Source organism: Entelurus aequoreus, linkage group LG20 (genome assembly GCF_033978785.1).
Source record: "Entelurus aequoreus isolate RoL-2023_Sb linkage group LG20, RoL_Eaeq_v1.1, whole genome shotgun sequence".
Lineage (NCBI taxonomy): Eukaryota > Metazoa > Chordata > Actinopteri > Syngnathiformes > Syngnathidae > Entelurus > Entelurus aequoreus.
The window spans coordinates 25,061,583-25,077,135 of NC_084750.1; the positions used below are offsets into that span (position 1 = coordinate 25,061,583).

The following is a 15,553-nucleotide window of genomic DNA, read 5'->3' on the forward strand; positions in this document are numbered from 1 at the left end:
TAATAATAAGAAGAGCAACAACATACAGAGATGTTATGATGGAGTGTGTGTTACCATCGCTGTGAAAGGCGTGCAGAACATCTCCACAAGCGTGTAGAACAACTTCACAAGTGTGCAGCACACCTCCACAAGCATGCAGGACATCTCCGCAAGGGTGTAGAACAACTTCACGAGCATGCAGGATACCTCCACAAGCATGCAGGACACATCCACAAGTGAGCAGCCCACCTCCACGAGCGTGCAGCCCTCCTCCACAAGAGTGCAGCCTACCTCCACAAGCGTGCCGGATACGTCCACAAGTGTGCAGCACACCTCCACAAGTATGCGGGACATCTCCGCCAGGGTGTAGAACAACTTCACGAGCATGCAGAACACCTCCACAAGCATGCAGGACCTCTCCGCAAGGTTGTAGAACAACTTCACGAGCATACAGGACACCTCCACAAGTATGTGGCGCACCTCCACGAGCATGCCGAACATCTCCACAAACGTCCAGAACACCTCCATGAATTGGAAAAACAATAGAAAATAAATAATAATACTAATAATAAGAAGAGCAACAACATACAGAGATGTTATGATGGAGTGTGTGTTACCATCGCTGTGAAAGGCGAGCTGTGGGACCATGCAGAACCTCTCCACAAGCATGCAGAACTCTTCCACAAGTGGAAAAACAAAAGAATAGCAATAATAATAAGAAGAGCAACAACATACAGTGATATTATGATGGCGTGTGTGTTACCATCACTGTGAAAGGCGAGCTGTGTGTGTCTGCAGAACATCTCCACAAGCGTGCAGAACAACTCAACAGGCGTGCAGATCACCACCACAAGCATGCAGGGCATCTCCTCAAGGGTGTAGAACAACTTCACAAGCATGCAGGATACCTCCACAAGCATGCAGGACACATCCACAAGTGACCAGCACACCTCCACGAGCGTGCAGCCCACTTCCACAAGAGTGCAGCCCACCTCCACCAGCGTGTGCAGGACACATCCACAAGTGAGCGGCACACCTCCACAAGCGTGCAGGACACATCCACAAGTGAGCAACACACCTCCACAAGCGTGCAGGACACATCCACAAGAGTGCCGCACACCTCCACGAGCGTGCGGAACAATTGAACAAGTGTGCAGAACACCCCCACAAAAGTGCAGCACACCTCCACAAGCGTGCAGAACACTTCCATGAGCGTGCAGAACACCCCACAAGTGTGCAGAACACTTCCATGAGCGTGCAGAACACCCCACAAGTGTGCAGAATACCTACACAAATGTGCAACACATTTCCACAGTTGTGCATAGCGCCTCCAAAGGCATGCAGAACACCTCCACAAGTTGAAAAAAAAATAGAATAATAATAATAAGAAGAGCAACAACATACAGAGATGTCATGATGGAGTGTGTGTTACCATCGCTGTGAAAAGCGAACTGCTGGAGCGTGCAGAACCTCGCTTACAAGGATGTACAACAATGTTACAGGCATGCAGGACACCTCCACAAGTGTGCAGCACACCACCACAAGCGTGCAGAACATCTCCACAAGAGTGACGAACACCTCCACAGGCGTGCAGAACACCTCCACAAGCATGGAGAACACTTTCGCAAGCTTTCAGAACAATTGGACAAGCGTGCAGAACACCCCCACAAGCATGCAGAACATTTCCACAAGGGTGTAGAACAATTTCACAAGCATGCGGGATACCGCCACAAGCATGGAGAACACTTTCACAAGCTTTCAAAACAATTTGGCGAGCATGCGGGATACCTCCACAAGCATGGAGAACACTTTCACAAGCTTTCAAAACAATTTGACGAGCGTGCAGGACATCTCCACCAGCATGAAGAACACCTCCACAAACGTGCAGAACACTTCCACAAGCGTGCACAATGCCTCCAATAGCATGCAGAACATCTCCACAAATGGAAAAGAAAAAGAACATACGGCGGTGCCATGATGGCGCCCGTGAGGTCTCCGACTTCCCCGTTCAATTAAAGTATGAAGGCAGTGGTTGTAGCGGGGGGCTCGTTTACTTTTACTGATGAGAAGAACTTCTCTCCACTTTCACTTTCACTCCCACTTAAACATTCATGCCCCTGGGTCTTCTGCCCCGCCCCCCACTCCTCACAAAACTACCATTCAGTGCAACTTCTAAGCGAGCACCACCTCCGGGCACCCGCACACACACACACACACACACACACACACACACACACACACACACACACACACACACACACACACACACACACACACATGTTCTTCATTACACAGCTACTAGCTGGTAAGCTGCAGGCAGCTCTTCTTCACTAATAAAGTGCTGAGAGTGTATGGGGGATGGGAGAATTGGAGAGGGGGGAACGGGGGAGGGAGGGATGGTAGGTGAAGGTGATGAAGAATGTGCTGGAAAAATCTAACCAACAAATTGATCATATTTGAAAAAGAAAAGCCCTTCCCCGGTCAACAATATGCTTCTGAGTGTCTGAGTATCTACAGTACATCCATCTCTAGTACAATAGTGTAAAGAAGTATTTGATCCCCCGACCATGTATTAAATTAACATACAAAGATATGAAGTACATCATTTTCATGCTGCATGTACAGTATTTGAACAGAAAGACAAAGTAATGAATTACTATATGATTGACGTGAATAACACTACATATACTGTACATTTATATTACATATACTGTACATATACATTGTATATACTGTATATTTAGATTACATATTGTATACTGCACATAAGAATTACATAAACTGTACATATAGATTACATATTCTATATATTTAGATTACATATACTGTACATATAGATTACATATATTGTGCAATAGATTACATACACTATACATATAGATTACATATATTGTAAATAGGGATGTCCGATAATGTCTTTTTGCCGATATCCGATATTCCGATATTGTCCAACTCTTTAATTACCGATACCGATATCAACCGATACCGATATCAACCGATATATGCAGTTGTGGAATTAACACATTATTATGCCTAATTTGGACAACCAGGTATGGTGAAGATAAGGTACTTTTAAAAAAAATTAGTAAAATAAGATAAATAAATTAAAAACATTTTCTTGAATAAAAAGAAAGTACAACAATATAAAAACAGTTACATAGAAACTAGTAATGAATGAAAATTAGTAAAATTAACTGTTAAAGGTTAGTACTATTAGTGGAGCAGCAGCACGCACAATCATGTGTGCTTACGGACTGTATCCCTTGCAGACTGTATTGATGTATATTGATATATAATGTAGGAACCAGAATTAATATCAGAAAGAAACAACCCTTTTGTGTGAATGAGTGTGAATGGGGGAGGGAGGTTTTTTGGGTTGGTGCACTAATTGTAAGTGTGTCTTGTGTTTTTTATGTTGATTTAATTAAAAAACAACAACAACAAAAACGATACCGATAATTAAAAAAACGATACCGATAATTTCCGATATTACATTTTAACGCATATATCGGCCGATAATATCGGCCTCTCTAATTGTAAATATACATTACATACACTGTATATATAGATTACATATATTGTACATATAGATTACATATACTGTAAATATAAATTACATATACTGTATATTTAGATTACATATATTGTAAATATACATTACATATTGTATATATAGATTACACATACTGTATATAAAGATTACATATACTGTACATAAATATGACATATTCTATATATTTACATTACATTTACTGCACATGAAGATGACATACTCTATATATTTAGATCAAATATACTGTAAATATAGATTAAATATATTGTAAATATACATTACATATACTATATATATAGATTACATATATTGCAAATATACATTACATATACTGTACATATAAATTAAATATACTGTACGTAAAGATGACATATTCTATATATTTACATTACATATATGTGACAAGTGGTAGAAAATGGATGGATATTGTACATATAGATTACATATACTGTATATTTAGATTACATATATTGTACATAGATTACATATACTGTATATTTAGATTACATATACTGTATATTTAGATTACATATATTGTACATAGATTACATATACTGTATATTTAGATTACATATATTGTACATATAGATGAAATATACTGTATATTTAGATTACATATACTGTACATATAGACTACATATACTGTATATTTAGATTACATATACTGTACATATAGATTACATATACTGTATATTTAGATTACACAGATTACATAACAAGTGCAATAGATAATACATACTGTATATTTAGAATACATATACTGTACATATATATTACCTATACTGTACATATACATGTCCTATACTGTACACATATATGTCATACACTGTAAATATAGTTTACATATAATGTACTAAATTATTACATTATCATCTTTGCAGGTGTTCTAGAGCAGTGGTTCTCAAACATTTGTTTTACCGCCTCAAAAAAGTGCCCAATATTGAAATACAGTCGCGTAGTAAGCCCAAGTATTCATTAAAAACAGAGTAGAAGTTTAATTAAACAAGTATATTCGTTGTTTTTGGCCGACGTAAGATGACACAGTCTGAATGGTAACACTGTGATGGAATATTTAGTTAAGTAATTCTTTGGCGTACCACTAGATGGAGCCTGCGTACCACTAGAGGTACGTGTACCACACTTTGAGAATCACCCTTATAGATGATGATCATAAGCGATGACATCACTAATGATCATCATTATTGTTCGTGTGTTAATGTTTGTGATAGTGTGTTCTATAGCGTGTGGTAATATGTACTGTACGTGTACATTATACAGTGTTCTATAGCATGTAGTATTATGTACTGTACGTGTACATTATACAGTGTTCTATAGCATGTAGTATTATGTACTGTATGTGTACATTATACAGTGTGTTCTATAGCGTGTGGTAATATGTACTGTACTTGTACATTATACAGTGTGTTCTATAGCGTGTAGTATTATGTACTGTACGTGTACATTATACAGTGTGTTCTACAGCGTGTAGTATTATGTACTGTATGTGTACATTATACAGTGTGTTCTATAGCGTGTAGTATTATGTACTGTATGTGTACATTATACAGTGTGTTCTATAGCGTGTAGTATTATGTACTGTACGTGTACATTATATAGTGTGTTCTGCAGCGTGTAGTATTATGTACTGTATGTGTACATTATACAGTGTGTTCTATAGCGTGTAGTATTATGTACTGTATGTGTACATTATACAGTGTGTTCTATAGCGTGTAGTATCATGTGTACTGTACGTGTACATTATACAGCGTGTAGTATTATGTACTGTACGTGTACATTATACAGTGTGTTCTATGGCGTGTAGTATTATGTACTGTACGTGTACATTATACAGTGTGTTTTATAGCGTGTCGTATCATGCACTGTACGTGTACATTATACAGTGTTTTCTATAGCGTGTAGTATCATGTACTGGACGTGTACATTATACAGTGTGTTCTATAGCGTGTAGTATCATGTACTGTACGTGTACATTATACAGTGTGTTCTATAGCGTGTAGTATCATGTGTACTGTACGTGTACATTATACAGCGTGTAGTATTATGTACTGTACGTGTACATTATACAGTGTGTTCTATGGCGTGTAGTATTATGTACTGTACGTGTACACTATACAGTGTGTTCTATAGCGTGTCGTATCATGCACTGTACGTGTACATTATACAGTGTTTTCTATAGCGTGTAGTATCATGTACTGGACGTGTACATTATACAGTGTGTTCTATAGCGTGTAGTATCATGTACTGTACGTGTACATTATACAGTGTGTTCTATAGCGTGTAGTATAATGTGTACTGTACGTGTACATTATACAGCGTGTTCTATAGCGTGTCGTATCATGCACTGTACGTGTACATTATACAGTGTTTTCTATAGCGTGTAGTATCATGTACTGGACGTGTACATTATACAGTGTGTTCTATAGCGTGTAGTATCATGTACTGTACGTGTACATTATACAGTGTGTTCTATAGCATGTAGTATTGTGTACAGTACGTGTACATTATACAGCGTGTAGTATTATGTACTGTACGTGTACATTATACAGTGTGTTATATGGCGTGTAGTATCATGTACTGTACGTGTACATTATACAGTGTGTTCTATAGTGTGTAGTATCATGTACTGTACGTGTACATTATACAGTGTGTTCTATAGCGTGTAGTATTGTGTACTGTACGTGTACATTATACAGCATGTAGTATTATGTACTGTACGTGTACATTATACAGTGTGTTCTGTGGCGTGTAGTATTATGTACTGTACATGTACATTATACAGTGTGTTCTATAGCGTGTCGTATCATGTACTGTACGTGTACATTATACAGTGTGTTCTATTGCGTGTAGTATCATGTACTGAACGTGTACATTATGCAGTGTCTTCTATAGCGTGTAGTATCATGTACTGTACGTGTACATTACACAGCGTGTAGTATTATGTACTGTACGTGTACATTATACAGTGTGTTCTATGGCGTGTAGTATTATGTACTGTACGTGTACATTATAGCGTGTAGTATCATGTACTGAACGTGTACATTATGCAGTGTGGTCTATAGCGTGTAGTATCATGTACTGTACGTGTACATTATACAGCGTGTAGTATTATGTACTGTACGTGTACATTATACAGTGTGTTCTATGGCGTGTAGTATTATGTACTGTATGTGTACATTATACAGTGTGTTCTATGGCGTGTAGTATTATGTACTGTATGTGTACATTGTACAGTGTTGTATGGCGTGTAGTATTATGTACTGTACGTGTACATTATACAGTGTGTTCTATGGCGTGTAGTATGTACTGTACGTGTACATTATACAGTATGTTCTATGGCGTGTAGTATTATGTACTGTATGTGTACATTGTACAGTGTGTTGTATGGCGTGTACTATTATGTACTGTACGTGTACATTATACAGCGTGTAGTACTATGTACTGTATGTGTACATTATACAGCGTGTAGTACTATGTACTGTATGTGTACATTATACAGCGTGTAGTATTATGTACTGTATGTGTATATTATACAGTGTGATGTCACTTCCTGTCTGCACGTGACGCTCCATGGAAACCACTTTGATCTACCGCGACTTTAGCAAAATGAAAAGGAGGTCATATTAATATGTATCATCTTCATGAAAGCTGTTACTTTTGTTGCTTTCAACATCAAACACTGCTAATCACGTGGACAAGGTCACTTGAAGGGCAGACGCCAGCAAACTCCTGAAGGTCAAAAAGGTCACATGTTCGTTTCTGAACGATTTAACATAAAGAGTGCAAATATTAATGTCACCTGTCTGACGAGCCTCATTACTCCTCCTGTGTGTGTGTGTGTGTGTGTGTGTGTGTGTGTGTGTGTGTGTGTGTGTGTGTGTGTGTGTGTGTGTGTGTGTGTGTGTGTGTGTGTGCGTGCGTGCGTGCGTGTGTGTGTGTGTGTGTGTGTGTGTGTGTGTGCGTGTGTGTGTGTGTGTGTGTGATGAGCAGCTGAGATGTCCTTAATGAGCCAAAAGTCATCAGAGCATTTTCATCTGGCTCGTTTGAGGCCCAATGTAACAGTGCGCCCTTCATGCTACACGCACTTTTATCACATCACACACACACACACACACACGACGTGCCACCAAAGCGACCTTACTATTGTGTTGCTCTGACAGTCACCTGATGATGTTATGAAACAGGAAGTATGGAAGGTAGGAGGGGCGGAGCTATACATCTGATTACAACAAATATACACATATATATAATATGCTGTTTTTGTTCTGGTGGTCTTTATTGTGTTACATTTGTGGACTGTTGGTCTTTATTGTGTTACAGTTAGACCAATGGTGTTCATTGTGTTACATTTGTAGAAGGGTGGTCTTTATTGTGTTACAGTTAAAGACCAATGATGTTCATTGTGTTACATTTGTAGAAGGGTGGTCTTTATTGTGTTACATTTGAGGATCAATGGTCTTTATTGTGTTACATTTGAGGACCGCTGGTCTTTAATGTGTTACAGTTGAACCCCAATGATGTTCATTGTGTTGCATTTGAAGAAGGGTGGTCTTTATCGTGTTACATTTGAGGATCAATGGTCTTTATTGTGTTATATTTGAGGACCGTTAATCTTTATTGTATTACATCTGAAGACTGGTGGTCTCTATTGTGTTACATTTGAGGACCGCTGATTTTTACAGTTGAACCCCAATGATGTTCATTGTGATACATTTGAAGAAGAGTGGTCTTTATTGTGTTACATTTGAGGATAAATAGTCATTATTGTGTTACATTTCATTTGGGGATCAATGGTCTTTATTGTGTTACATTTGAGGACCGTTAGTCTTTATTGTATAACATCTGAAGACTGGCGGTCTTTATTGTGTTACTTTGAGGAACTTTGGTCTTTATTGTGTTACATTTGAGGACCATTGGTCTTTATTGTGTTACATTTGAGGATCGGGGTCTTTATTGTGTTTCATTTGAGGATCGGGGGTCCTTATTGTGTTACATTTGAGAATCAATGGTCTTTATTGTGTTACAATGTGGGACTGGTGGTCTTTATTGTGTTACATTTGAGAATCAATGGTCTTTATTGTGTTACAATTGGGGACTGGTGGTCTTTATTGTGTTACATTTGAGGATTTGGGATCTTTATTGTGTTACATTTGAGGACCGTTAGTCTTTATTGTATTACATCTGAAGACTGGTGGTCTCTATTGTGTTACATTTGAGGACCGCTGATTTTTAATGTGTTACAGTTGAACCCCAATGATGTTCATTGTGTTACATTTGAAGGGTGGTCTTTATTGTGTTACATTTGAGGATAAATAGTCATTATTGTGTTACATTTCATTTGGGGATCAATGGTCTTTATTGTGTTACATTTGAAGACCATTAGTCTTTATTGTATTACATCTGAAGACTGGCGGCCTTTATTGTGTTACATTTGAGGAACTTTGGTCTTTATTGTGTTACATTTGAGGACCATTGGTCTTTATTGTGTTACATTTGAGGATCGGGGTCTTTATTGTGTTTCATTTGAGGATCGGGGGTCCTTTGTGTTACATTTGAGAATCAATGGTCTTTATTGTGTTACAATTGGGGACTGGTGGTCTTTATTGTGTTACATTTGAGGACCGTTGGTCTTTATTGTTACATTTGAGGACCGCTGGTCTTTAATGTGTTGCAGTTGAACCCCAATTATTTTCATTGTTACATTTGAAGAAGGGTGGTCTTTATTGTGTTACATTTGAGGATCAATGGTCTTTATTGTGTTACATTTGAGGACTGTTAGTCTTTGTGTTACATCGGAAGACTGGTGGTCTTTATTGTGTTACATTTGAGGACCTTTGGTCTTTTTTGTGTTACATTTGAGGACCTTTGGTCTTCATTGTGTTACATTTGAGGATCAATGGTCTTTATTGTCTTACATTTGAGGATCGGGGGTCTATATTGTGTTACATTTGAGGATTAAGGGCCTTTATTGTGTTACATTTGAGGATTAAGGGTCTTTATTGTGTTACATATGAGGATCAGGGGTCTTTATTGTGTTACATTTGAGGATCAATGATCTTCATTGTGTTACATTTTAAGACAGATGTTTTTTCTTGTGTTACATCTGAAGACCGTTAGTCTATATTGTGTTACATTTGAAGATCAATGGTCTTTATTGTGTTACATCTGAAGACTGGTGGTCTTCATTGTGTTACATTTGAAGACCGATAATTTTCATTGTGTTGCATTTGAAGACCAATAGTCTTCATTGTGTTACATTTAAAGACCGGTGGTCCTGATTGTGTTACAGTTGAAGACCAATAATCTTCATTGTGTTACATTTGAGGATTGCTGGTCTTTATTGTGTTACATTTGAGAACAGGTAGTCTTTTTTTGTGTTACATCCGAATTCCCGTGGTCTTTATTGCTACACATTAGAAGGCCGGTCGTATTAATTCTGTTACATTTGAAAGCCGCTCGTCTTTATTGGTGCAGATTTGAGGATCCTTGGTCTATATTGTGTTACATTTGAAGGTCAGAAGTCTTTTTTGTGTTACATTTCAAGGACATAAGTCTTTATTGTGTCACCTTTGAAAGTCAGAAGTCTTTATTGTGTTACATTTGAAGGTCAGGAGTCTTTATTGTGTTACATTTGAATGTCAGAAGCATTTATTGTGTTACATTTGAAGGTCAGGGGTCTTTATTGGGTCACATTTGAAAGTCAGAAGTCTTTTTTGTGTTACATTTTAAGGACAGAAGTCTTTTTTGTGTTCCATTTGAAGGACAGAAGTCTTTATTGTGTTTCATTTGAAAGTCAGACATCTTTTTTGTGTTCCATTTGAAGGACAGAAGTCTTTATTGTGTTCCATTTGAAGGACAGAAATCTTTATTGTGTTACATTTGAAGGACAGAAGTCTTTATTGTGTTCCATTTGAATGTCAGAAGTATTTATTGGGTCACATTTGAAAGTCAGAAGTCTTTTTTGTGTTCCATTTGAAGGACAGAAGTCTTTATTGTGTTGCATTTGAAAGTCAGACATTTTTTTGTGTTACATTTGAAGGACAGAAGTCTTTATTGTGTTACATTTGAAGGACAGAAGTCTTTATTGTGTTACATTTGAAGGTCAGGGGTCTTTATTGGGTCACATTTGAAAGTCAGAAGTCTTTTTTGTGTTACTTCTGAAGGACAGAAGTCTTTATTGTGTTACATTTGAAGGTCGGGGGTCATTATTGTGTTACATTTGAAGGTCAGGGGTCTTTATTGTGTTACATTTGAATGTTAGAAGTCTATATTGTGTTACATTTGAAGGTCAGGGGTCTTTATTGTGTTACATTTGAATGTTAGAAGTATTTATTGTGTTACATTTGAAGGTCAGGGGTCTTTATTGTGTTACAATTGAATGTTAGAAGTATTTATTGTGTTACATTTGAAAGTCAGAGGTCTTTATTGGGTCACATTTGAAAGTCAGAAGTCTTTTTTGTGTTACATTTGAAGGACAGAAGTCTTTATTGTGTTCCATTTGAAGGACAGAAGTCTTTATTGTGTTACATTTGAAAGTCAGACATCTTTTTTGTGTTACATTTGAAGGTCAGGGGTCTGTATTGTGTTACATTTGAAAGTCAGAAGTATTTATTGTGTTCCATTTGAAGGTCAGGGGTCTTTATTGTGTTCCATTTGAAGGACAGAAGTCTTTATTGTGTTGCATTTGAAGGACAGAAGTCTTTATTGTGTTACATTTGAAGGACAGAAGTCTTTATTGGGTCACATTTGAAAGTCAGAAGTCTTTTTTGTGTTCCATTTGAAGGACAGAAGTCTTTATTGTGTTGCATTTGAAAGTCAGACATTTTTTTTGTGTTACATTTGAAGGACAGAAGTCTTTATTGTGTTACATTTGAAGGACAGAAGTCTTTATTGTGTTACATTTGAAGGTCAGGGGTCTTTATTGGGTCACATTTGAAAGTCAGAAGTCTTTTTTGTGTTACTTCTGAAGGACAGAAGTCTTTATTGTGTTACATTTGAAGGTCGGGGGTCATTATTGTGTTACATTTGAAGGTCAGGGGTCTTTATTGTGTTACATTTGAATGTTAGAAGTATTTATTGTGTTACATTTGAAGGTCAGGGGTCTTTATTGGGTCACATTTGAAAGTCAGAAGTCTTTTTTGTGTTACATTTGAAGGTCAGGGGTCTTTATTGTGTTACATTTGAATGTTAGAAGTATTTATTGTGTTACATTTGAAGGTCAGGGGTCTTTATTGTGTTACATTTGAATGTTAGAAGTATTTATTGTGTTACATTTGAAGGTCAGGGGTCTTTATTGTGTTACAATTGAATGTTAGAAGTATTTATTGTGTTACATTTGAAGGTCAGGGGTCTTTATTGGGTCACATTTGAAAGTCAGAAGTCTTTTTTGTGTTACATTTGAAGGACAGAAGTCTTTATTGTGTTCCATTTGAAGGACAGAAGTCTTTATTGTGTTACATTTGAAAGTCAGACATCTTTTTTGTGTTACATTTGAAGGTCAGGGGTCTGTATTGTGTTACATTTGAAAGTCAGAAGTATTTATTGTGTTCCATTTGAAGGTCAGGGGTCTTTATTGTGTTCCATTTGAAGGACAGAAGTCTTTATTGTGTTGCATTTGAAGGACAGAAGTCTTTATTGTGTTACATTTGAAGGACAGAAGTCTTTCTTGGGTCACATTTGAAAGTCAGAAGTCTTTTGTGTTCCATTTGAAGGACAGAAGTCTTTATTGGGTCACATTTGAAAGTCAGAAGTCTTTTTTGTGTTCCATTTGAAGGACAGAAGTCTTTATTGTGTTGCATTTGAAAGTCAGACATTTTTTTTGTGTTACATTTGAAGGACAGAAGTCTTTATTGTGTTACATTTGAAGGACAGAAGTCTTTATTGTGTTACATTTGAAGGTCAGGGGTCTTTATTGGGTCACATTTGAAAGTCAGAAGTCTTTTTTGTGTTACTTCTGAAGGACAGAAGTTTTTATTGTGTTACATTTGAAGGTCGGGGGTCATTATTGTGTTACATTTGAAGGTCAGGGGTCTTTATTGTGTTACATTTGAATGTTAGAAGTATTTATTGTGTTACATTTGAAGGTCAGGGGTCTTTATTGTGTTACATTTGAATGTTAGAAGTATTTATTGTGTTACATTTGAAGGTCAGGGGTCTTTATTGTGTTACATTTGAATGTTAGAAATATTTATTGTGTTACATTTGAAGGTCAGGGGTCTTTATTGTGTTACATTTGAATGTTAGAAGTATTTATTGTGTGACATTTGAAGGTCAGGGGTCTTTATTGGGTCACATTTGAAAGTCAGAAGTCTTTTTTGTGTTACATTTGAAGGACAGAAGTCTTTATTGTGTTCCATTTGAAGGACAGAAGTCTTTATTGTGTTACATTTGAAAGTCAGACATCTTTTTTTGTGTTACATTTGAAGGTCAGGGGTCTTTATTGTGTTACATTTGAATGTTAGAAGTATTTATTGTGTTACATTTGAAGGTCAGGGGTCTTTATTGTGTTACATTTGAATGTTAGAAGTATTTATTGTGTTACATTTGAAGGTCAGGGGTCTTTATTGTGTTACATTTGAATGTTAGAAATATTTATTGTGTTACATTTGAAGGTCAGGGGTCTTTATTGTGTTCCATTTGAAGGACAGAAGTCTTTATTGTGTTACATTTGAAAGTCAGACATCTTTTTTGTGTTACATTTGAAGGTCAGGGGTCTGTATTGTTTTACATTTGAAAGTCAGAAGTATTTATTGTGTTCCATTTGAAGGTCAGGGGTCTTTATTGTGTTCCATTTGAAGGACAGAAGTCTTTATTGGGTCACATTTGAAAGTCAGAAGTCTTTTTTGTGTTACATTTGAAGGTCGGGGGTCTTTATTGTGTCACATTTGAAAGTCAGAAGTATTTTTTGTGTTACAATCGAAGGACAGAAGTCTTTATTGTGTTCCATTTGAAGGTCAGCAGTCTTTATTGTGTTACATTTGAAGGCCAGAAGTGTTTTTTGTGTTCCATTTGAAGGACAGAAGTCTTTATTGTGTTCCATTTGAAGGACGTAAGTCTTTATTGTGTTACATTTGAAGGTCAGGGGTCTTTATTGTGTTACATTTGAAATTCGGAAGCCTTTTCTGTTACATTTGAAGGTCAGGGGTCTTTATTGTGTTACATTTAAAATTTAGAAGTCTTTATTGTGTTACATTTGAAGGACAGAAGTATTTATTGTGTCACATTTGAAAGTCAGAAGTATTTTTTGTGTTACAATCGACGGACCGAAGTCTTTATTGTGTTCCATTTGAAGGTCAGCAGTCTTTATTGTGTTACATTGACGGCCAGAAGTGTTTTTTGTGTTACATTTGAAGGACAGAAGTCTTTATTGTGTTCCATTTGAAGGACATACGTCTTTATTGTGTTACATTTGAAGGTCAGGGGTCTTTATTGTGTTACATTTGAAGGTCAGGAGTCTTTATTGTGTTACATTTGAAATTCAGAAGCCTTTTCTGTTACATTTGAAGGTCAGGGGTCTTTATTGTGTTACATTTGAAGGCCAGAAGTGTTTTTTGTGTTCCATTTGAAGGACAGAAGTCTTTATTGTGTTCCATTTGAAGGACATAAGTCTTTATTGTGTTACATTTGAAGGTCAGGGGTCTTTATTGTGTTACATTTGAAATTCGGAAGCCTTTTCTGTTACATTTGAAGGTCAGGGGTCTTTATTGTGTTACATTTAAAATTTAGAAGTCTTTATTGTGTTACATTTGAAGGACAGAAGTATTTATTGTGTCACATTTGAAAGTCAGAAGTATTTTTTGTGTTACAATCGACGGACCGAAGTCTTTATTGTGTTCCATTTGAAGGTCAGCAGTCTTTATTGTGTTACATTGACGGCCAGAAGTGTTTTTTGTGTTACATTTGAAGGACAGAAGTCTTTATTGTGTTCCATTTGAAGGACATACGTCTTTATTGTGTTACATTTGAAGGTCAGGGGTCTTTATTGTGTTACATTTGAAGGTCAGGAGTCTTTATTGTGTTACATTTGAAATTCAGAAGCCTTTTCTGTTACATTTGAAGGTCAGGGGTCTTTATTGTGTTACATTTGAAGGACAGGGGTCTTTATTACCTTCCATTTGAAGGACAGAAGTCTTTATTGTGTCACCTTTAAGGAGAAGGAAGCTTCTAGAAGATGTCCTCATGAGACACACAGAAGGCAGCAGAAAGGAGTGTAAAGGTTGGGTGGATGTCCTCCAGCGTGGTGCTTCTGGTTTTGGCGGCGATGGCGAGCTGAAGGCAGCAGGCGTTGAAGGTCATCTCAGTGTCTGGCTGCTAAAAGCTCCCCGTGGGGGAGGGGCTAAGAGGCCGTTTAGTCAGGTTCGATCCGCAGCCCGCCAGGCCCGACTTGGCGCATGTTCACTAGCCAAATCTCCCACTGCAGGTTTGTTGTTCACGCGGCCCGAAGCGCCGGCCGGCACCACGGCGGCGCTTCTCGCCGCCTCGGGCCGGCGTGGGAGGAACATGGCGGAGACGCTGGCTTCAACTCTTCGTACCCCGCGGGGCTCGTCAACTTGATGATGATGGTGATGATGTCACACTTTGAAGAACGAGGCGCCGCCGTGCTGTGGTTACCCGAATGTCAAAACCAGGGGCCTCATGTATTAAACGGGACCTATTATTCAAAACCAGTCTTGTTTTACCCCAAGAGCTTTAAGTTGTAGTCCGAAGTTATAGTCACTAAGTTCCTTCTTTTTCTCTGTCTTCTTGTTGTGGGGCAGACTGGCTCGTACATGCACATGCATCCTCCGCTGTATAGTTCCAACTTATATCTGTCAGTAGATTCGTTATGGAAGCGCTAAAAACTACAAGAAGAAGACGCAGTCAAAGTAGGGGCAGGTAAAGAAGACCGCCCACCTGTACACCTCAGTCATGTTTTGGTACTTGCTGCATGCTAACTGTTAGCATGCCACATTTGGTATGTTAGCATGCCAGCTTTTTCGAGCTAATTTTACAGGGAAACCACAC

General features: G+C 37.6%; 1 pseudogene; it reads left to right on the top strand.

Annotated features, from left to right (window-relative positions):
- Positions 1 to 15,553, top strand: part of LOC133635718 (semaphorin-6D-like) — a 259,415-nt pseudogene that overhangs the window by 55,290 nt on the left and 188,572 nt on the right.